Source organism: Scyliorhinus canicula, unplaced genomic scaffold, assembly GCF_902713615.1.
Source record: "Scyliorhinus canicula unplaced genomic scaffold, sScyCan1.1, whole genome shotgun sequence".
Lineage (NCBI taxonomy): Eukaryota > Metazoa > Chordata > Chondrichthyes > Carcharhiniformes > Scyliorhinidae > Scyliorhinus > Scyliorhinus canicula.
In genome coordinates, this window is record NW_024055711.1 from 22,887 (window position 1) to 45,772 (window position 22,886).

The following is a 22,886-nucleotide window of genomic DNA, read 5'->3' on the forward strand; positions in this document are numbered from 1 at the left end:
CACGCTCTTTGATAAATATAGGAAATGAAATGTAAGCAGCACCTTACTCCCTCCTCATCTACCTCCCTCAGTCATCAAACTCTCACTGTAGCACTATAATGTAACCAGTTAAGCACTCCAGTGCAAACAAAGTCTGCACTGTAAGTAGCTCAGATTTATACTGTGACTCGAGCCTCTGAAAACTGGCCTAATCCAATTACCTAATTAACAAGCTTCAGCTGCAAGTACCTACAGGTCGAACCTTGTTTAAAGCTGAATCAAAATTCACATTCTTATAGACCAAACAGCAACTTTTAAGTTAATTAACTAAATAAAAGAAATACTTGACTTTAAATAAAAAAATGAACCCTTATACACCCTCAGTCACTACACTCTCACTGTAGCACTCAAATGCCACCAGTTCAACACTCCAGTGCAAACCTTCTCCAGTAATGGCAGGCTATATATACTAAATGAACATTTTGGTTTATTCAAAATATATTTTGTCCTCTATTTCGCTCTTGGACAGCCTACTGAATAAACCCTGTGCCATTAGGAAGCACCGAGTGGCTTTCAATGATAATCAAATGGGTTGTCCCCATGACCCTGCAAGAACATCAACTCTGCTCAGTTGCAAAATGACTTACTGTATGTTTAACGCAAATAATTTCCCTTGGCTTTGGGTTGATCTGTTAAAACTGAACCATTGGTGTCAGAATGGTGCCGTCTGCAACTTCAGGATTTGAATTATATTCATGTTGTGTACGAGTGGCCCGGAGGAGAGGTCATGTTTTGTGATGTCAGTTCCTTCATTACCCTCGGCAGCTCATTTCGCAAAACATTATTGCTCATTCTAAATGTTTTCATAATTCAGTTTATTTCTGCTTTTGTGACTTCACCATTGTGCATTTATTAATTAGGAATTGGAATGTATATTTCGCCTGCAGAGCCCTCACGCCCGCGGATTTCCGGATGGCGTAGGCGTGCCCAGAATGTGATACCATTTACCAGCTGCCCAAATACAAAATCCCGCTACCGGCGGGTTACGGCCGGGTGGATAGGCCCATCATTTAAATAAAGGATTAATAATGATAATAATAATCGTTATTGTCACAAATAGAATTACATTAGCACTGTAATGAAGTGACTGTGAAAATACCCTTGTTGCCACACTCCGGCGTCTGATCGGGTGCACTGAGGTAGAATTCATTAAGGAAACGGGAGCATCCGAAAGAAACGAACGTAGACACGGGAAGAACATGCAGACTCCGCACAGTCAGTGACACAATCCTGGAATCGCACCCGATTCCCTGCCACTGGGAAGCAACAGTCCTAAACACTGTGCTACCGTGTCACCCACTGATCCGGCAGTTGTGATTCAATCTTCCCACTGGCAGCGCACCCACCATCCGTGGGTTTCCTAGCTGCCTGGGGTGGATTCATTGGGAAAGCCCTCTGGGATACAGGAAGATTGGACAATCCCGCAGGCATCGAATCTCGACACCGCTGACGCAAAGGGGCACCAATCCAAATTCACACATGCTGTAACCAAGATAATAGGAGTATTTCATATTATCCTTCACGCAAACGTTTTCTGTAATTTAAAAAAAAAATTAGAGTACTCAATTCATTGTTCCAATTTTGTGTGCCAATCCACCTGCTCTGCACTTATTTTGGGTTGTGAGGGTGAAACCAACGCAAACATGAAAATGTGCAACCGCCACACGGACAGTGACCCAGAGTCGGGTTCGAACCTCGGGCCTCGGCGCTGTGGGGCTGCAGTGACAACCACTGCCCCATCGTGCTGCCCTGTTTTCTGTACATTTAATGCTGCAATTCAACTTCCAGTTTTTTGATCATTAACGGCGGCGGCACTGTGATAGTGTCACTGGACTAGCAAACCAGAAAGGCAGAGAAATGCTGTAATGATCCAGGTTTAAATTCCGCTACTGCAGATGGTGAAATTTCAATTGATTAAAAATCTGGAATTAAAAGTCGAATTATAACCATGAAGCCATTGCTGATTGCTGTAACGACCCATCAGGTTCACCCATGTCCTTTCGGGAATTGAAAACCTCTCTTAACTGCCCACCCAATGGAAATTTGTGATGCTCTCTCATCTCATGAACGAATAAAAATAAAATAAATACGATGCTGATTCTTTGTGCAAGAGCAATAGTGCAGCTTAATACCAAAGCAGAATAAAAATATTCTAATTCTATAACATATTTTTAAAGTTCAATTATTATTAAATACATTTCCATTTTTGTTTAAAGGGATCCAATATCATGTGTTTTAGCTCTGCTCTGAATTTCCTTTGCGTCAGTACATAAATGCAGGTGTTTGTGGACGAGCTGAGAAGCTGCAGCATGAACCCACACTGCTGGGCGATGTAAACAGGACCATTGAGATATTTGTTTTGATAATTAAAGTTGACCAATTGCCAATTTAAGGAACAGACAAGTTGCGTCATCCATAACAGGACGAAATTCGCAGAAATGGTGAACAACAAAATCATCGACATTCTCCTGTTTTCCACTTCTGGATCGCTGTGATTCTCATGATTTCCTCGGAGGCTCCTGCGGACTTTATTTGACGCTAGAATGTGCCTGAGAGTTAACAGGTTGAACATCAAAATCAATACCATTGGTAGTAACGGAGTTAAGATGCTGTCCATGCATTGATATGCCTTCCAGAACGGGGAACTCCAGTAGCTTGATTTCGCAACGCAGTACCAGGGAACATTGTCAATTACAACAAAAGGTTTGTATCCGAAAAACACAGGAATGCTTCTTAAAAAACTCCCTAAACAAACGGCTGATATAATCACAGTCACAGATTTAGCAGTGCAATATTTCCGTTTGAAACGTTGATAGCAAATTGCTGTTAAGCGATCGAATGTAAAAGATACTGTAAACCAAACAGAACTATCAACCGACACAATATAGAGAACATGCCTGAGAGAACAGATAGGAGTCAGGAATAAAAAACTATTCGGAAAATAGATGTGATTAATTCTATGCATTACCACATCAGTGATAATCACCATCAGATCAGCCACTCCCATTGCCAGTAGATAGAGAATGATGCATTTGGAAAGACCACAGTTTCCACGAGTAAGGATCACGATTGCCATCAGGTTAACTATTAAATAAGAAGGAAGATGACAATTATATTTCATCTTAATTTTTTCGGTCATGGAACTATATGTGCAAATTTCCGATGCATTATTTCTGTTCCCATTCTACCTGTTTTCTTGGTAAATTCGGCATTGTGCAGGAAAGGCCCTTCCGCCAATAGCGTCTGCATAGACACATTAAAAACACCTGACCGACCGACGTAATTCTACTTGTCAGCACTTGTCACATATGTTATGCATGTCAAGTACTCATCCAGGTATTTTTTAAAGGCGTGAGACATCCCGCGACAATAACCCTCCCGGAGCATTCCAGACTGTCAGCACCCCTTGGACACAAATTATGTTCCTCAAATCCTCAATAAACCTTCTGCCCGTAACACTAAACGTGTGCCCCTTCTTGACTGACCCTTGATCGAAGGAGAAGAGTTGTTCTCTATCCACCCTGTCCTTGCACCCTTTAATCATGTACACCACAAGCAGGTCACCCCTCAGTGTTCGCTGCCATAGCGAAAATAAACCAATCTGATCCAACGTCTGTACAAAACTAAAATATTCCAACCCAGGCATCATCCTTCTAAATCGCTATTGCACCCGTTTCAGTTTAATCATATCCTTCCTATCCTCCCGATACTCTAGCGGCCAAAATTGCACACAGTACTCAAGAAATGGCCTCACAACAGTTTTATAAAACTCGATAACGACCTCACTGCTTGTGCAATATTTGCCTCGATTGATGGAGACCAGAGTCTCGTTTGCCTTTTTCACCACTGGATGAAATGGACTACTGCGTTCAGAGATCAGTGTGAAAACCTGCCAATGATCCTTTCATTCCTCGAGGCTTCGCAGTGTCAGGCCATTCATTGAATACTTTCTTGTTAAACTACCCCTTCTACAGTGTTTCACCTCACACTTCTCAGGGTCCAATTCCATCTGCCCTTATTCTGCCCATTTGACCAATCTCTCTATATGTCCTGCAACCAAAGACTGTCAGCCTGACTGTTAAACACCCGACCAGATTGTGTGCCACCTGCAAACTTTCTGATCCAACCCCCCACCAAGTCATCTAAGTCATTTTTCGGCGCCGATGTCCCACTTTCGATCACGGCTCTGGGCACCTGTCCGTGTGGAGATTTCAGATTCTCCCCGTGACTGCGTAGGGTTCGGCCCCACAACCCAAAGGTGTGCAGGTTAGCTGAATTGACCATGCTAAATTGCATCTTTATTGGGGGAAAAAATCAATCCCAGCAATTGATGTAAATGACAAACAAGACTGGACCAAGCACCGTTCATTGTGGGACGTCACTTGACACTGGCTTCCAATTACTGAAGCAGCAATCTGTCATAACGTTCTGTCTTCTACAGTTAATACAGTCTTGAATCAACCTTTTTAATATCCCTGTATCCCATGTGGACTTTCTTGATTGTATATCACCCATGTGGCAATTTGTCAAAACATTTTCTGAAATCCAAGTTCAGCAGATCAACAGAAATACGCTCAAAAACGCACCATGTCACATGTTCAAAAATGCAATCAAATCTGATAGGCATGGCCTCCTTCTGACAAAACCAAGCTGTTTATTCATGATGAAACCTTCCGATTCCCTTCATCAGAATGTTCTGAGGTAATTTCCCCTCCACTGCCGTGAAACTCAATGTGCTGCGTATGTCAGGAACCTTTATTAAGTAGACAGGACCGCATGAGTTGTTCCCAGTTCTCTGGGAACTTGCCCGTAGGCAAAGATGAATTAAAAATTTTGGTCAGTGACCTGAAATCCCGGCCGTCGCCTTTCTCAGTGTCCTGGACCACAATTCATCCGGAGCTGGAGATGTGTCCACTGTTAAGCCTGCCAACTCCTCCAATACGGTTTCCCTCCCTATGAGAGGTTGCTCAAGAACGTTTCCATCTCCCTCATAAGTTCCATACCGATTTCATAATTCCCTTGGTTTTTTTGCAGATGTGAAGTATTCGTTCATTACCCTCTTGCTCCACCCACACATTCCCCCCTTGGTCTGTCATGGGTCTTACTCTTTCTGGTTACTGCCTTTCCAGTCAAATATTTGGAGTACATCTTGAGATTTTCCCGACAGTTACAATCTAGAGCTTTCTCATACCCCCTCTGTTCTCCTAATTGCATTTTTAAGCTCAATACTGCACTTCCTGATATCCACCAATGCCTGCGTAGATTTGCACACCTTGCATGGAATCATAGAATCCGGGAAATAATAGAGCAAAAGCTGATCATTTGGTCCATCGAGTCTGCACCGGTCCTTGCAAAGACCACCCCACTTGCTAAAATGCGTTCCTTTGCTTCTCATTACATCCTGAATGGCTCTCGTCATGCGTGGTTCTCTGCGCGTGTTACTCTTGTCTTAACCTAGAGGAAAGATATTGGACCTGTCCCCTTTCCAATTAATTTGAATACCCCGAATGCTCCTGTATAGACTTCCCTAATACTGACACTTCCCAGTCTGCCTTTGCATGATCCTGCGTTCTTTTACTGAATTGCACTCTCCCAGATCAAAACCCATTTTTGCAAATTATCAATGTTGCATCCTGCAACAAGCTGAAATGTGACATGCGGTGGTAGCTATCACCAAAATGCTCTCCTACCAACACATCAACCACATGTCCGGCTTGAGTCTCCATAATTCACTGCAGTCCCTTGATAGAACCTCCACTTGTTGAGCTAAATAGGTCTTCTGGTTATTTTTTAAATATTCCGCTCCATCCAAGCGCCGAACACGATGACTCTCCCAAAGTGATGCTGGGCGAGTGGAAATCGCCGAATATAATTACCCTATCATTATTTTGAAACACCGCTGTAATTGCCTCCACGTTGACTCCTCTATTTTTATGACCTTCTGGACTTCTATAACAAAATCTTTACAATGAGCCTGTCCCTTTAATATTCCTCAGTCCGAACCGCAACTCAGTTCTTTGAGATCACCGTTCATGAATTAACATTTTAAATTTTGATCTGTAGAAGACCATATAATTAAAGAAAAATCAACTGAGTCCATTCCCCTGTTAAAATGATGACTAACAATTCAATCTGGTTTGAAAGATAACTGCCAGGACTTACACAGCAATTAACTGCGCTCTTTTTAAACTCCCAGCTGGCCTCACACTCTTTGAAGATTGGTAGGGAATGAAGGGAGCGTCTCACCCCCTCCTCACTGAACTCCCTCAGTCACATAAGTGCCACTGAAATGCACAGGAAGACAGCACTGTAAAATTGCTTACATTTCCTGGCTGAATCAAGACTCTCAAAAATTGTTTTTGAGCCAGTTAGCCTGATTAACAGGTTAAAGCATTTTTAAAGCTGGTGAAAAACTCACCTACTTCAAACCACCAAGACAACTTTTAAGTTGATTACTAAATGAAATACTGACCAGCTGCCAGATAAAGATTAACCCTGAATTGACCCTTAATTTCCCTCTGTCACAGAATTCCCACTTTTGCACTTTAATGCAGCCCCACGTCAGCAATCTCGTCCAAATGAAATCAGTGTTGTTGAATTGCCCTGGGGCTATGAGGCAGCAGTGATGGTCACCGTGCTTAACAGTTAATTTCAGAATTCATAACAGTCTTAGAAATAGGCACTTGGTAAGACGAGCAATACAATTAAATTGGAACGATATATTGGCAGACTAAGCACATGGGCAGAAATGTGGCAGATAGAATGTATTGCAAGCAAATGTGGGGTTATCCATTTCAGACCAAAAAATAATAGAGAAGTGTACTTTCTAAATGGAATGAGGTTAGTACAGTGGATGTACAGAGATACTTAGGGTTTAAGGTGCACAGGTTTTTAAAGTTGGCAGTGCAGAAAATAATCAAAAGCGCGAATGGAATGCGTTCTTTTTTCATCCAGACGATAAGAATACAAAGACGGAGGGGTTGCTGCAGCAATACAAAGCCCGGGTTATATCCCGTTGGAGTCACTGTGAACAATTCTGGGCACCCGATCATAGGAAGGAAATTTTAGTATTGGAGGAGTGCAAGGCAGATTTACAAAATAGACACCTGGATTTCAGGGGTTGAGGTATGAGGAGAGATTACTCAAATGCGATAGGTTTGTGATACAATTTGCAAAGTGAAGTGGTCATCTGATGGGTACAGTCAAAAGATTAATAGTAAAAGACAGGCTCCGGAATTCTCCATCGGTGGAAGCCTTCGGTCACAGGACTTCCGATGGCGTGAGCTGGCCACAATGGGAAAGCCGATTGCCCACCTGCCAGTGCGGAGTGTCCCATTGCCGGCTGGGGTGGCCACAATGGGAAAGCCGATTGCCCACCTGCCAGTGCGGAGTGTCCCATTGCCGGTTGGGGTGCACCGCATATGAAAACGGATGTGCGGGACAGAGGACACTACCCAAACTATTTGCACCGATTGTAGATTCTGAATTTGCTGTAGATATTTGAAATATTTGGACTTGACCGGTCAGTAGCGATGTTAGGAGGAATTTCTTCACCTTTGGCTGGTAGATGTTCCCAACTCTGTCCCACAAATAGGTGTGCGATGTTAGCATTCAAAGCATTCTTATCATTCATTTCAAGAGCGGAAGAATACAAGTTCAGGGATGTACTTCTGAGTCTATTTAAGGCTCTAGTCAAACCCCATTTGCAGTGCTGTGAGTAATGTTGGGTCCCGTATCTAAGGAAAGATGAGCAGGCCTTGCAAAGAGTCCAGATGAAGTTCATAAGAATGATTCCTGGAATGAAGGGTTGTCGGATGAGAAGCGGTTGTGTACTCTCGGCCTATACTCGTTGGAGTGCAGAATGGTGAGTTGGGATTTGATTATAACTTACAGGATACTGCAAGGCCGGGATATAGTGGACGTGGAGACTATGTTTCCAGTTGGAGGAAAAACTAAAACCAGAGGACAACATCCCCGACGAAATGGGAGGAACTCCTTCAGCCAGAGGGTGGTGAATCTATGGAACTCCGTGCCGTAGAAAGCAGTGGAGGGCACATCACTGTGTCTTTAAGGCAGAGATATATAAATTCTTGAGTGATAAGGTGATCACGGATTAGAGGGAGAAGGCAGGAGAATGGGGATGAACAAAGTATCAGCCAAGATCGAATGGCGAAACTGACACGATGGACCGAGTTCTCCTTCTCCACAGTAGGTTCAATGTTCTAATTCCAAATATCTGCTGATTTGAAATATCACCATCTGCCGTGATCGGGCTCGAATTCGGTTCTCAGAGGATTAGCCTGTTTCTCTGGATTATTTGTCCAGCGACAGGTTAATGCTCTCAGGAGAGAATTGGAGTCCCATCACGGAAGGTACATTTGAAATCAGTAGATATGAGGAATTAGAACATGGACAGCACGGTAGCACGTGATTAGCACTTTGGCTTCACAGCGCCAGGGTCCCAGGTTCGAATTCCCGCTGGGTCACTGTCTGTGTGGAGTCTGCCCGTTCTCCCCGTGTGTGCGTGGGTTTTCTCCGGGTGCTCCAGTTTCCTCCCACAGTCCAAGGACGTGAGGTTAAGTGGATTGGCCAAGCTAAATTGCAGTTAGTTTCCAAAAAAGGTGAGGAGGGGATATTGAGTTACGGGGATAGATTGGAAGTGAAGGCTTAATATGGGTCGGTTCAGACTCGATGGGCCGAATGACCTTCTTCTGCACTGTATGTTCTATGATCTCTGACAACACCACTATGCCGTTGCGTTGCGTAGTTGCCGCTTGGTCAGTTTTTTATATTAAATCTGAGATGACAGATTTCAAATGAGCAAAGAGATAAAGGGATATCCGCCACAAGGGAGGTATATGGAATTCCATCACAGATCAGTCATCATCTCACTGAATGTTAGGTCTGGGTCGATGAGTTGCATGTTCTACTCCTGTTCCTGTAACAGATTGATTGAGTCAAAAATAAGGCAATGTAAAAAATATATGGAGAGTGAAGTATAAAATATTATTTAAAGGTAATAGGTTATCAAAATGGAATGGAATCTGAAAGACTGTGACCTTCAAACATGGACAATGAGAGGTAAGTAACTACATTTCCATTGTTAAACATACATTGTCAGCCATAATGTTGAAATGACAGGCTTCAAACTTTAGATAAACTAAAGAACAAAAATGCAGAACTCGGAGAATAATGAAATGTTCAGAGAAAGTCTATGAATAATCAAGATATAGTTAATGAACCCACAACAATATTTCATATCAAATTTTGATACGACTGAGTAGACAATTAATAATCCGGGTGAGGATAAAACTGGGAAAACGTTTGCTGGGCTTCTGTTGAGGTGAATTTCAGTAATTAGACGCTAGACACAGAGAGGGTAACATTTCCACAGAAGCAATAAACCTCCAATATATTCTGGAAAATCATAAAAAACATGCAGTTGTGAGTTTTGTAGCTTCATGTTACTCGTTTCTTTAAAAAAAAGAACATATGTAACTGTCAATATCATCCTGTTACATTTGCCCAACCACAGCAAGAATATATGTCAATTGTTCAGTAAAAAGCTGCAATTAAAATTGCTGGAGTGCCGGCAGAATGGACGCTGACGGAATGACCGCAAGCCATGTGTTTTGCCAAGCTCTGTAGTTGAATACTTGCTTCCTACTTTATGAGTGGCGAAAACTGAAATTGAAGATCAAGATAACACACAGCGTGAGGCGAATCACCACGTAATGATGGAATATGAAGAAGGCCTCTACTTTGTTGGAAGGCAGTACAAAGTACAAAAAAAAACACTCGTAGATAATTCTGCTCTAAGGAAAGCTGGGGAATCCTCCACCCAGTAATACGTCTCAGGAGAAGCAAAATTATTGTAAAATCACCGAGTCAAAAATGTAAACCAGGAGATAACTACAGAACAAAGAATGCACCCGTCACGGTGGACAGGAAATAGAACGCGGATGTCAGAGTCAAACAATGATTTTCAGATTAAAGACATGATGCAGTACATTACCCGGAATTCCAACGAGCGCAAGTACAGGGTAGTAAATTCGTTCTATCTGATAAACCACTGGGAGACCCATCCAGCACGGGAGCACAATACCTATCTGTGGCGTTATGTGCAAGGCACTCGCTGAGCGAACGAGTTCTCTTTCCACCGCACATTGTAGTTATAGCAAAGGGAAACAGCAAGGGAATCAATTAAAAATGTGTGCATGATCAGGTATAATAGTTGAAGTCAAGGAAACACACAATCTGAAGCAATCACCCAAAATGTGCGTTGCAAAATTCAATATATACAGTCAAATACTTAACGTGACGTAATGGTGGTTATCTGGAGCTGGTAGTCCACAGGCTGGCACTGATGAATCAGTTACAGTAACTTGAAATTTACTAGCAAGCACGGTTTCTGTTCAGAAAATAATATCAATAGAAGTTACTAAAATAATTTCAATTTGACACATGAAGCAGTGAGTTCAATTGACTGCCAATGCAATTTAAACATCAACGTAAGTGCGCCTCTCAACTCTAAACTGCAATGCATGCACAGCTGTAGCAACTATTGTAAGCAAGCTGCAGAAGATTAATAACGGGCACCAAGTGGATTAGCAAACTGGAGAAGTAGAATGGTTTAGATATGTCATTAAAAACTTGAAGATGTTTCAACTTCAGCAGCCCGGGTCAGCAATTAATCTTGAAGCAATGTGGCACAGGCGAGTTTAGCAACAACAGTATATTAATCTCTCTCACCATTGCTACCATAGCTTGGGCATTAAGTGGTTTATTCGCAACTGCTATGTTGTTCGAGTGGTCCACACAGAGCGCTGTGTGCCGCTTTGCGTCAATAAAAAAGTAGGGAATTCGCCTGCCATTGGGATTCATTTTCCAGCCGACAACGCACCGTCGCCTGCGGAGTTCATGACGGAGTGGGCTGGTTTCAATGAGAAATGTCATTGCCAAGCTGAAGGAGTATAAACCCTGGCAACAGTGAATGTGCACCCGCGGAGAAACACGCGGCTGGTGGATCTGAGAATCCATGTTCAGACAGTACTGTAACTCAGATTTCGCAATCCTTCAGCACTTTCAATTCATTTTTCCCGCCAACAACGAGTTTCATGGCGGCGTGAAAACTCTCGAACAAGAGGCGGGAGGAGAGAGTGCAGTTGCCAGCGAAGGGCGGCAGCCGAGAAACACGCGGCTGTCGGAATTTGGAGCCCAGCCCAGAGACAGATGAATGATCGGGGAAGAATCCTCTCTGACCAGCTCCGAGATGTAATGCAAACTTAATCTTTTAATGTGAAGCAACACTAATAAATTCATGGCCCCTAAGATCTGGTCTTTTTCTGTGTTTGCGGATATTCTCCCTCACACATGTGGGATGATGGATAAGGCAGGACGCACAAACATGTGCAAAGAAAGTGTGCCAGACTTTAACTACAGACCCGTATGTTTTAACCTGTTTATCTGGGAGTGCTGCGTTCGACCGGCTGAGTTGAACTGAAAGGGGCAGAAGAAATGTGTCCCACCTGCCCCGATGTGACGTTAAAGGGGCTGTATAATTTGACACACTGGCATCGATCTGAGGTTAAAGGGGCTGTATAAATTGGCACACTGGCATCGATCTGAGGTTAAAGGGGCTGGACTAACTTGGCACACTGGCCTCGATCTGAGGTTAAAGGGGCTGGACTAACTTGGCACACTGGCCTCGATCTGAGGTTAAAGGGGCTGGACTAACTTGGCACACTTGCAACGATCTGAGGTTAAAGGGGCTGGACTAACTTGGCACACTGGCATCGATCTGAGGTTAAAGGGGCTGGAATAACTTAGCACACTGACATCGATCTGAGGTTAAAGGGGCTGGAATAACTTGGCCACTTGTTGCGATCTGAGGTTAAAGGGGCTGGACTAACTTGGCGCACTAGGCCGCTCTGAGGTAAAAGGGGCTGGACTAACTTGGCCCACTTGTCCCGACCAGAGTTAAAAGGGTAAATGCTAACTTGGCCCATTTGCCCTGATTTGAGGGAAATGCGGCTGACTAACATTGTCCACTTGCCCCGATCTGATGTAACGGGGCAGTACTAACTTTGTCCACTTGTCGCGATCTGAGGTAAAAGAGGCAGAACTAACTTTCCCCACTTGTCGCGATCTGAGGTAAAGGAGGCAGTCCTAACTTGCACTATTTGTATCGATATGAGGTTGAAGGGGCATTACGAACTTGGCCCACTTGCCCAGATCTGAGGTAATGTCTCACTCTTTTTATTGATGTGGAGATGCCGGCGTTGGACTGGGATGGGCACAGTAAGAAGTCTTACAGCACCAGTTTAAAGTCCAACAGGTTTGGTTTAAATATTAGCTTTCGGAGCGCAGCTCCTTCCTCAGGTGAATTATTTCACTTTCCTTTGGGCCGGAATCAAGCAGCAGGGGCAGCAGACATCGTCGCTTTGGGGGATTCTGTTGTCTCCAAGCTGCCTGTTTCTCGGCGGCGGGCCGTTCACTATCGGCGGGATTCTATCTTCAGCTGTTTTTCAGATTAATTTCCATTGGAATCACCCGTGCGGGGTGTGCTGCCAGCGGGAAAAGTGAATCCCGACAAATTCCGGCCGAATTCCTTTGTTGGGTTAATGTTTTGTAATGTAAATTTTTAGTGTTTAGAATTATGTCTAAATGCTAAGAAAGTGAAAGAAATATTTTTCAAGCTTTGTTTTGTCATGAAGCTTTTAATCCATTAAAAGAGCTTGGATGAATAAAATGAGTTTGGAATCACAGATTGTGAAAGGCGGACTTCTAAACCTTTGGTGTGTCATAATGTTGTTTTGTTCCATTGAGAAATGATGATGGATATGACGAGTTTGGTGTGTATAAAATCTTCGGTGATCACTCGCGAACGAATATATTCACCTACTCTGATTCTCCTGTTGCTGGTCATGGGTTCGCTGACCCTTTGCAAAACAGTGGGAAGAGTGCAATTTGCGTTGATGTATAATGGTCATCACCAATAGTCTTTTTTTTAGCAACAGGGCATAAACGGTGCAAATCATCAACTGGCCAGATTTCAGACAGCACTTCTGACACATGACTTGCAAAAAGTAAGTTTGAACAGCCACTTGACAAAGTTCTTATCATTCGATGATGTAGCGAAAACGTCCCTTGTCGGTGTGAGGGGAGAGTGCCACACTGTCATTTCATCTGTGACACTATTACTGTGAAATATAAGTCGTTTTAACTAATATCTATTCTCGATATTGTAGACAGGCATGACCCGCAGAGCGCCATGGACAGCCGAAGGGCAACAGAGCGGAGCCGTTGATTGGCTGTTGTGCGGAAACTTTGCATCAGTGCATTGCGGTCACTGTATCCAGAAGGTGCTTTGTGGAGGAGCGGATGTCAAGTGACAGTCACAGCCAGCAGGAGTTCTCCCAATGAGCCAGAGTGAGACACAACGAAGAGTGAATTTTGGAATTTGAAGCGAGATGGGAATTGAATACAAACGGAAATACTGTTCCTTTTTAAATTGCAGGAGTTTAAATTAATCTAGAATTGTGCAGTGACGGTTAACAAGAGTTCCCCGACACTCTCACAAACTTGTTGGCAGTTAAGTGTCAGTCACCTTAATCTACTTTGATCTGAAAGCAGATGGCGGGAGTCAACTAAGACCAATTTAAAAGAGCAACGTGTAACTCACTGCCAATGAGTTCTCCCAGTGAGCCAGAGAAGACACAGCCAGCGTGAGACACGGCGAAAAGTGAGTTTGGAATTTTGAAGCTAGTTGGGAATTCAAAGCTGGATGGGGTGGAGTTGGTTTTTAATCCTGGCAATGACTAGTAAGTAGTTTTTCTTTTCATTGTCTAATTTATTTATTTATTTGTTCTTTCGTTTCTTAGAATTGCTGTTGTATCAGTTAATCGAAAACGTTTAAGGTATAAGGTTTAAGACGTGGCAGGAGATCCCAGACACGTGTCATACCCCTCGTGTGCGATGTGGCTCAGGGACACGTCCACTGTCCATGGTCCCTTCACGTGCAAACAATGTGTCCAGTTGCAGCTCCTGTTATGCCGCTTGACGTTTCTGGAGCTGCGTATGGATTCACATTTGAGCATCTACGATGCCGAGGACGTCGTGGATAGCACATTTACCGAGTTGGTCATACCGTAGGTGAAGGTTACTGAGGAATATAGAAAATAGGTGACCAAAAAAGACAGAGCAAGAGTAGGAAGGTAGTTCAGGTGTCCTCTGCGGTCATCTCCCTGCAAAGCAGGTATACCGCTTTGGATAGTGTTGGGGGCGATGGCTCACCGGGAGAAGACAGCAGCAGCCAGGTTCATGGCACCGTGGTTGGCTCTGCTGCGCAGCTGAGCAGGAAGAAGAATGGCAGGGCTATAGTGATAGGGGACTCGATCGTAAGGGGAACAGACAGGCTGTTCTACGGACGCAATGGAGACTCCAGGATGGTATGTTGCCACCCTGGTGCAAGGGTCAGGGATGTCTCGGAGTGGCTGCAGGACATTGTGCGGGGAGGTGGGGGGGGTGGTGAACAGCAGCTGTCGTGGTGCACATAGGCACCAACGATATAGCTAACTAAAAACGGGACGAGTTCCTACAAGCTGAATTCAGGGTTTTAGGAGTTAAACTAAAAAATAGGACCTCAAAGGTAGGAAAGTCAGGATTTCTACCAGTGCCACGAATTAGACAGAGTAGGAATATTAGGATAGATAGGATGAATGCATGGAACGAGGAATGCTGCAAGAGGGATGGATTCAAATTCCTGGGGCATTGGAACAGATTTTTGGGGAGGTGGGACCTGGACAAACCGAATGGTCTGCACCTGCGCGGGGACTGGAACCAATGTCCTGGGGGGGGGGGGGGGGGGCTGGGAGCTGTACGTGTTTGCGAGATTTGGGGAGGGTGTAAACAATGGTGCAGTGGGATGGGAACCGAAGGAGGAAGTCGGAAGGTAGTAGAACAGGGACAGAAACAAAAGGTGGGAAGTGGGATAGTGTAAGGCAGAGAAGCCATAGTCAAAATTCAAAAAGGGCGACAGTACAAGGCACAGTGATTGAGGCAAGCTCAGTGAATAGGGCCATTAATACAAAAAGGCATAAGACAGGTAGTGAAAACAGAAATGGGGAGCAACGCTGTTCCATGAAGACATGGATTCAACGACAAGTAAAAATACGAGAACATTTTAGAGGAAATATAGATTTGGAGAGATTGGTGATCGAGGTGCGAAGATTCAAAACAGAGGTTTGAAAACCAACATAAGTGTACTTTACCTGAATGCTCGTAGAATTCGGAATAAGGTAAATGAGTTGATGGCGCAAATGATTGTGAATGACAATGATTTAGTGGCCATTACTGAAACATGGTTAAAGGATGGTAACGACTGGGAGTTAAATATCCGAGGGTATCAAACTATTCGGATGGACAGAGTGGATGGTAAGGGAGGTGGTGTAGCTCTGTTATTTAAGCATGATATCCGGGCAATAGTAACGGATTACATCGGTTCTATGGAGGACAAGGTTGAATCCATTTGGGTGGAAATCAGGAATAGTAATGCGAAATGTTCATTGATCGGAATAGTCTATAGGCCACCGCATAGAAAATTATGGCGGGGCGGACAATAAACAAAGGAATAACTGATGCATGTAGAAATGGTACAGCAGTTATCATGGGGGATTTTTATCTCCATGTAGATTGGTTGAACCAAGTCGGTCAAGGCAGCTTTGAGGAAGACTTTATAGAATGTATCCGCAATAGTTTCCTCGAACAGTATGTAATGGAATCTACGAGGGAACAAGCGGCCCTAGATCTTGACCTGTGTAATGAGACAGGATTGATTAATGATCTCATAGCTAGGGAACCTCTCGGAAGGAGCGATCACAATATGGTGGAATTTAAAATACAGATGGAGGGAGAGAATGTAAAATAAACACTAGTTTTGTGCTTAAACAAAGGAGATTAAATGGGAAGAGAGCAGAACTAGCTAAAGTAGACTGGGAGCTAAGACTTTATGGTGAAACAGTTGAGGAACAGTGGAGAACCTTCCATGCGATTTTTCACAGTGCTCAGCAAAGTTTTATACCAACAAAAAGGAAGGACGATAGAAAAAGGGAAAATATACCCCGGATATCTATGGAAATAAGGGAGAGTATCAAATTCAAGGCAAAAGCATACAGAGTGGCAAAGATTAGTGGGAGACTGGAGGAAAGGGAAATCTTTAGGAGTCAATAGAAAGTCACTAAAAAAGTTCTAAAGTAGAGTAAGATAGATTATGAAAGTAACCTTGCTCAGAATATAAAACAGATTGTAACAGTTTCTACAAATATAGAAAACAAGAAAGAGTGGCGAAAGCAAATATTAGCCCTTTAGAGGATGAGAAGGGAGATTTAATAATGGGAGATGAGGAAATGGCTGAGGAACACTGAGAAAAGACTGAGGTATTTTGGTTCGTTCGACGCAGTGGAATAACATGCCAGTGACTGACAGAAATGAGGCTATGACACGTGAGGACCTTGAAATGATTGTTATCACTAAGGAGGTAGTGATGGGAAAGCTACTGGGGCTAAAGTCGACATGTCTGCTGGACCTTATGGAATACATCCCAGTGCAAAAAGAGATGACGTGGGAAATTGAAAATGCACCGGTGATAATTTCACGAAATTCACTACACTCTGGGGTGGTCCCGGCGAATTTTAAATTAGAAACCGTGACACCAATGTTTAAAAAAGGAGGTTGGCAGAAAGCGGGTAATTATAGGCCACTGAACTTAACTTGGGTAGTAGGGAAGATGCTTGAATCTATCATCAAGGAAGAAATAGCAGGCATCTGGATAGAAATTGTCCCATTGGGCAGACGCAGCATGGGTTCATAAAGTGCCGGTCGTGCCCAACTAATGTAGTGGAAATTTTGCAGGACATTACCAGAGCGGTAGATAACGGGGAGCCAGTCGATGTGGGATATCGGGATTTCCAGAAAGCCTTTGACAAGGTGCCACACAAAAGGTTGCTGCATGAGATAGACATGCATGGCATTAAGGGTAAAGTAGTAGCATGGATAGAGGATTGGTTAATTAATAGAAAGCAAAGAGTGGCGATGAATGGGTGTTTCTCTGATTGGCCATCAGTAGCTAGTGGTGTCCCTCAGGGATCCGTGTTGGGCCCACATTTATTCGCAATTTACGTTGATGATTTGCAGTTGGAGACCCAGGGCAATGTGTCCAAGTTTGAAGACGACGCTAAGATAAATGATAAAGCAAAAAGTCCAGAGGATACTCGAATCTGCATAGGGATTTAAATAGGTTAAGTGAATGGGCAAGGGTCTGGCAGATGGAATACAATGTTGACAAATGTGTGGTTATCCATTTTAGTAGGACTAACAGCAAAATGGATTATTATATAAAATATAAAATATTAAAACGTGCTATTGTACAGAGCGAGTTAGGTATGCTCGTGGATGAGTCGCAAAAAGTTGGTTTACAGGTACAACAGTTGATGAAGAAGGTGAATGGGATTTCGTGCTTCATTGCGAGAGGGATGGATTTTAAGACTAGGGAGGTTATGCTGCAATTGTATCAGGTGTTAGTGAGGCCGCAACTGGGCTATTGTGTTCAGTGTTGGTCTCCTTACATGAGAAAGGACGTACTGGCGCTGGAGGGTGTGTACTGGAGATTCACTAGATTAATCCCAGAGCTGAAGGGGTTGGATTACGAGGAGAGGTTGAGTAGACAGGGTCTATACTCTTGGGAATTTAGAAGGATGAGGGGGAATCTTACAGAAACATATAAAATTATGAAGTGAATAGATAGGATAGATGCTGGCAGGTTGTTTCCACTTGCGGGTGAAATCAGAACTAGGAAGCATAGCCTCAAAATAAGGGAAGTAGATTTCGGACTGAGTTTAGGAGGAACTTCTTCACCCAAAGGGTTGTGAATCTAAAGAAGGAACTCCTCGCCCAGTGAGGAAGTTGAGGCTCCTTTATTAAACGTTTTTAAGATAAAGGTAGATAGTTTTTGAAGAATAAAGGGATTAAGGGTTATGGTGTTCGGGCCGGAAAGTGGAGCTGAGTCCACAAAAGATCAGCCATGATCTCTTTGAATGGCGGAGCAGGATCGAGGGGTCAGATGGCCTACTCCTGCTGCTAGTTCTTATGTTCTTACGATAGGATAGATGCGGGCAGGTTGTTTCCACTGGCGGATGAACGCAGAACTAGGGGTTATAGCCTCACAATTATGGGAAGTAGATTTAGTACAGAGCTGAGGAGGAACTTCTTCGAAAAAAGGGTTGTGAATCTATGAAATTCCTTGCCCAGTGAAGCAGTTGAGGCTCCTTCATTAAATCTTTTTAAGATAAAGATAGATAGTTTTTCGAAGAATAATCGATTAAAGGTTATGGTGTTCGGGCCGGAAAGTGGAGCTGAATCCACAAAAGAACAGCCATGTTCGCATGGAATGGCGGAGCAGGCTCGAGGGGCCAGATGGGCTACTCCAGCTCCTAGTTCTTATGTTCTTATGTAATTGCACATCGATCTGGATTATCATCTTCACTATTCCCTTTCTACAACATTATTATCGAATTGTTGAATACCAATGTCTCCAGCAGAAACGTGGGATGGAGACCATTGAGAAGCAGGTAGCTTACCTGAGGATAAAATACCAAAATATTGATGGTACAATCGACGGCAGATAATGAGATCTGCAGTGACGGACTTTGTATTTCAAATACGTCCTTATTCGTGTTGCTAACTTTACATAAATGATTCAGTTTACAATGAGTGATTTCTCGACGTTATTCTGTTCATAAACATGTTCCTCTTTGTGCAATATTACTTTGTGGAAATGGCTATCTTGTTTCCTACAATGCAGCATGAAAGAACATTAAAATAGGAGTACGTTTGTGCCATTCGGCCCCTCGTGTCTGTCCCTCTATTCCATAAGGTGATGCCGCACCTGCTAGTATATCAAATTACACATTGCCATCTCTCCATGACATCACTACCCCCCCCCCCCCCCCCCACCGCAGGAAGAAATGATCCAGCTCCACCATTTACATCCTCCATTACCTCTACTCTTTCCTATCGTAGAGATTAACAAAGGCACATAATACACTGGAAGAAAGGAACATCGCTCATGTTCACTGGCTAAAAAGCTGGGGCTCCTTGTTATCCACAAGAGAAGAATCAACTTGTACCGATCCGTTCAAAATAGTCCAGGGCCTTATGTATTTGAAACATATCACTCGCCATTCTTCCAAACTCCAGTGGAAATGATCTCGATGTATCCAATATTTCCCCGTTAGGCAAACCAGTCCGGCCGGGTACCAATGTAGAAAAACTCCTGCTGAGTTTGTCTGAGGCATTTACAATCGTCACTAAATAAGGAGGAAGCATTACACACATTAGTCAATATATGATATCCATGATGTCCTGCGATTACACGTCAAAAGTACTTTATTATCTGTGACATCATGTCAGTCCTCAGTGGTCATAACGGACGCAATGTGATGCAAATTTTATGTATGTAATTTTCTACAAGCATGAAATGGAGGTGGTACGCCAGAGTCCATGCAAATTTATTTCATATGTTATGATCAAACAAAGATGGGGCGGAATTCTTCGTCTTATCGCACACTTGTCTAGTGCGACTCCCCCCCCCCCCCCCCCAGCCTTACAATGTTGTTTGCCATTGTGGGCACCCATCATACCGCCTGGAAATGTCTGACGTGAGTTCGCTGCCAGCGAAATGGAGGATCCCGCCGATGCAGGATCCAGCACCTACTGTCTTGCCACATCTGATCACAGCAGGTTCTGGGCATGTAAATTAAATATGGTACCAGTCAGCTCCATAAAACCAATCTTATCCTCCAGTTTGGGACAGCCTCGGGTTAGTACTGATAGCCATGTGTGACATTTATTCTAAAATCTACACGCATAACTGTCTTGTCAATACTCCGTTCGCCCATGTTCCTATTTTTTCGAATTACAATTTACAAAGAATTATATCTATAAAACGTTATCGCAAGAAATGACAGAGTCCAAACGTTACTAAAACTGATAAGTGTTAAGAGAACATCGCATATGTTTTTCGGAGGACTTGATATCCATCTGTTCCATGAGAGAGAGACAGTTGGCATCGTCACAGACACCCATTAAATGGCCAAGTTTAAATAATCCAAATCCCGAACCGCCGAATGACTTTCCGTTCATTGTAATCACTTCCATCAACAAGATGGGCACAGCAATAAGTCTTACAACACCAGGTCAAGGTCAATAGGTTTGTTTTTAGTCACTAGGTTGCGCAGCGCGGAACCATCCTCGGATTGACCTGACGAAGGAGTTAAGCTCCGAAAGCTAGTGATGCGAAGCCAACCTGTTGGACTGTATCCTGGTGTTGTTCTACGTCTTACTGTGCCCAACCCAGTCCCAGGAGAGGATCTTCACATCATCATCTTCAAGGCGCCATGGACACATCAATCGTCTAACAGCGCAGGCAATTCCCATACCGGTGGTGGTCATCCATGAAGGCCCTGCCTCCTCAACCTTTCACCTCGCATGAGAGTGGTGACCCTCAGGTTAAATCGCCACGAGTCATCCCGCCCCGCCCTTACTAAAGAGGAAAGCAGCCCATGGTCATGGAGACTTTACTATGACAATCAGCATGTATCTGTAAAAATCATTCAGTGATTACTCGTTCAATAGAACTCTGGTCCAAATCAGTGGAACCGATTGGCAATCCGTTATTGAGCCGGGAATGAATGCACATTACAGAATGCCAGAGTTTGATTCAAAGTGACTCCATGTAAACATTTAAAAGTGGTGCAATCGGTAAAGCACAAAGCACATTAATCTCTGGTGTTATAGCTGAACAAAAACTGCTGTTTGGAAGATGAATATGGCGCTATTTGAGGACTTCAATATATTTCGAAACATTAATTCATTCAAACATTTGATGAATTATCTCGGTCACATCGCCAATGCCGAGATGATACTGTGTTCTGATGGGAAGCACAACTTTCAACTACATCCGAAAGTGGGCGACCAATGAGGCAATCCGCGGCAGCATTCAAACTAACCTGATCAACCACCAGTTGTTGGCTACGAAGCTGCGAACCATGTGCAAATATATAAGAATTCATTCTCTGTGGGATCCATTTTATTGTCTATCACGTTGACAACGTGCGAATCACCCAGGAGAAAGCAACGAAGCTTGATCAGTATCCCCTCCACAAACATTAATTCCCTCCACCACCGACAGACACTGGCAGCCGTGTGTACCGTCTCCAAGATGCACTGCAAGAACTCACAGAAGTTACAAAAGCACCCAGTCCCTAACCCATTACCTGCGCCATCTTGAATGACAAGAGCAATAGTCACCTGGAATGACCAAAACCTGGAAGTTGCCCGGCAAGCCACTCACCACCCTGATTTGGAACTACATCGCCGCTCCTTTACTCTGCTTGCATCAAGATCCATGGCATCCGTGTTAACAGCACAGTGGGTGCCCCTCTGCCACATTGTCGTCTGATCAAGAAGGCAGCTCACCATCACCTTTCAAAAGGGAAATTCGGAATGGCTGACCCAGCAAGTAATGCTAACATGCTGTTAATGAATCAGACAGATTGAAGATCCTGGTATCAACATCATTGGAAAAGCTGCGGATGCAACTGACTAAACGCAGCGCGATTAAGGTGGATACCCGTCACCTCAGTCCTTAACGGTTTCCTCCGTAACCTGATACTCTAAATCCGAGCTCTAGGACTAAACACCGCCCCCCTCCCCACTCAAATCCGCCAGACAGAGAAACGGACATCACTGCAGAGCGTGTGCTCAGCCCTGGCATAACTTAATACCTTTCAATTAGATCCTCTCTTATTCTTCTAAAATCCATTTATTATCGATCCCGAATAGCCGATCTCTGACAGATATTACTCTGATGAGCCTTTACTGCACTCGCTCTCTGCCATATATATCCGTCCTTTGAAAAGGAGACCAAACAGTGTACAAAACTCTGGTTGTAATGGTGCAATAATACAACTTTTTCTCCTGTACTCTAATCGTCTTCCAATGAAGGTCAACATATAATTTGCCTTCCTAAATGATTGCTGTAGCTGTATGCTTACTTTCACTGACTGGCCGACTGGGACGCCCATATTCATTTTGTAGTCAAATTTTCCAAATCCATCACAAGAGCAATAATTTTGCAAAGTTATATTGCTGCGTCCGAGGGCATAAATTAAAAATTAAAAATATTAATCTGCCTCTGTATTTCCCCACCCACTCCACAAATTAGCTTGAAGCCTCTTTAATTACCCTTAACCACCTACATTGGTTTAGGAGGGTTATACATGTTTCTTAATATTTGGCGTTTCGTCCAGGGCAGATGGTATCTGTTCAAGAACAATTAGTTTCACCAAAAGTGAAGCGGCACCAATATCCTGGATGAGAGGTTTGCTAACGTCATTCATGAGGGGTCACACTAGTGCGGCGGGGGCGGGGGGGCGAGAGGGGTGGGACCATAGCAATTGGTCAGCTCATGTCGTAACTGGGGAGATGCAGAATACCGCATGTAAGACTAAGGTCAAGCGCAGGCAGGAAGAAGTTGCTGACCATAACAGGGCTGGATGTCTGAAGTGCATTTGTTTCAATGCGAGGAGTGTAACAGGTAGGGCAGATGATTTAGAGCTTGGTTCTGTCTGTGGAACTATGATGTTGTTGCCGTGACTGAGACTTGGTTGACGCAGGCTCAGCATTGCCAGCAAAACATTCCAAAATGTAGATGTTTGAGTTGTGATAGACGAGGGTGGTACATACTGGTTAAGGAGAATATCACAGCTGTACTGATGGAGGACACATCG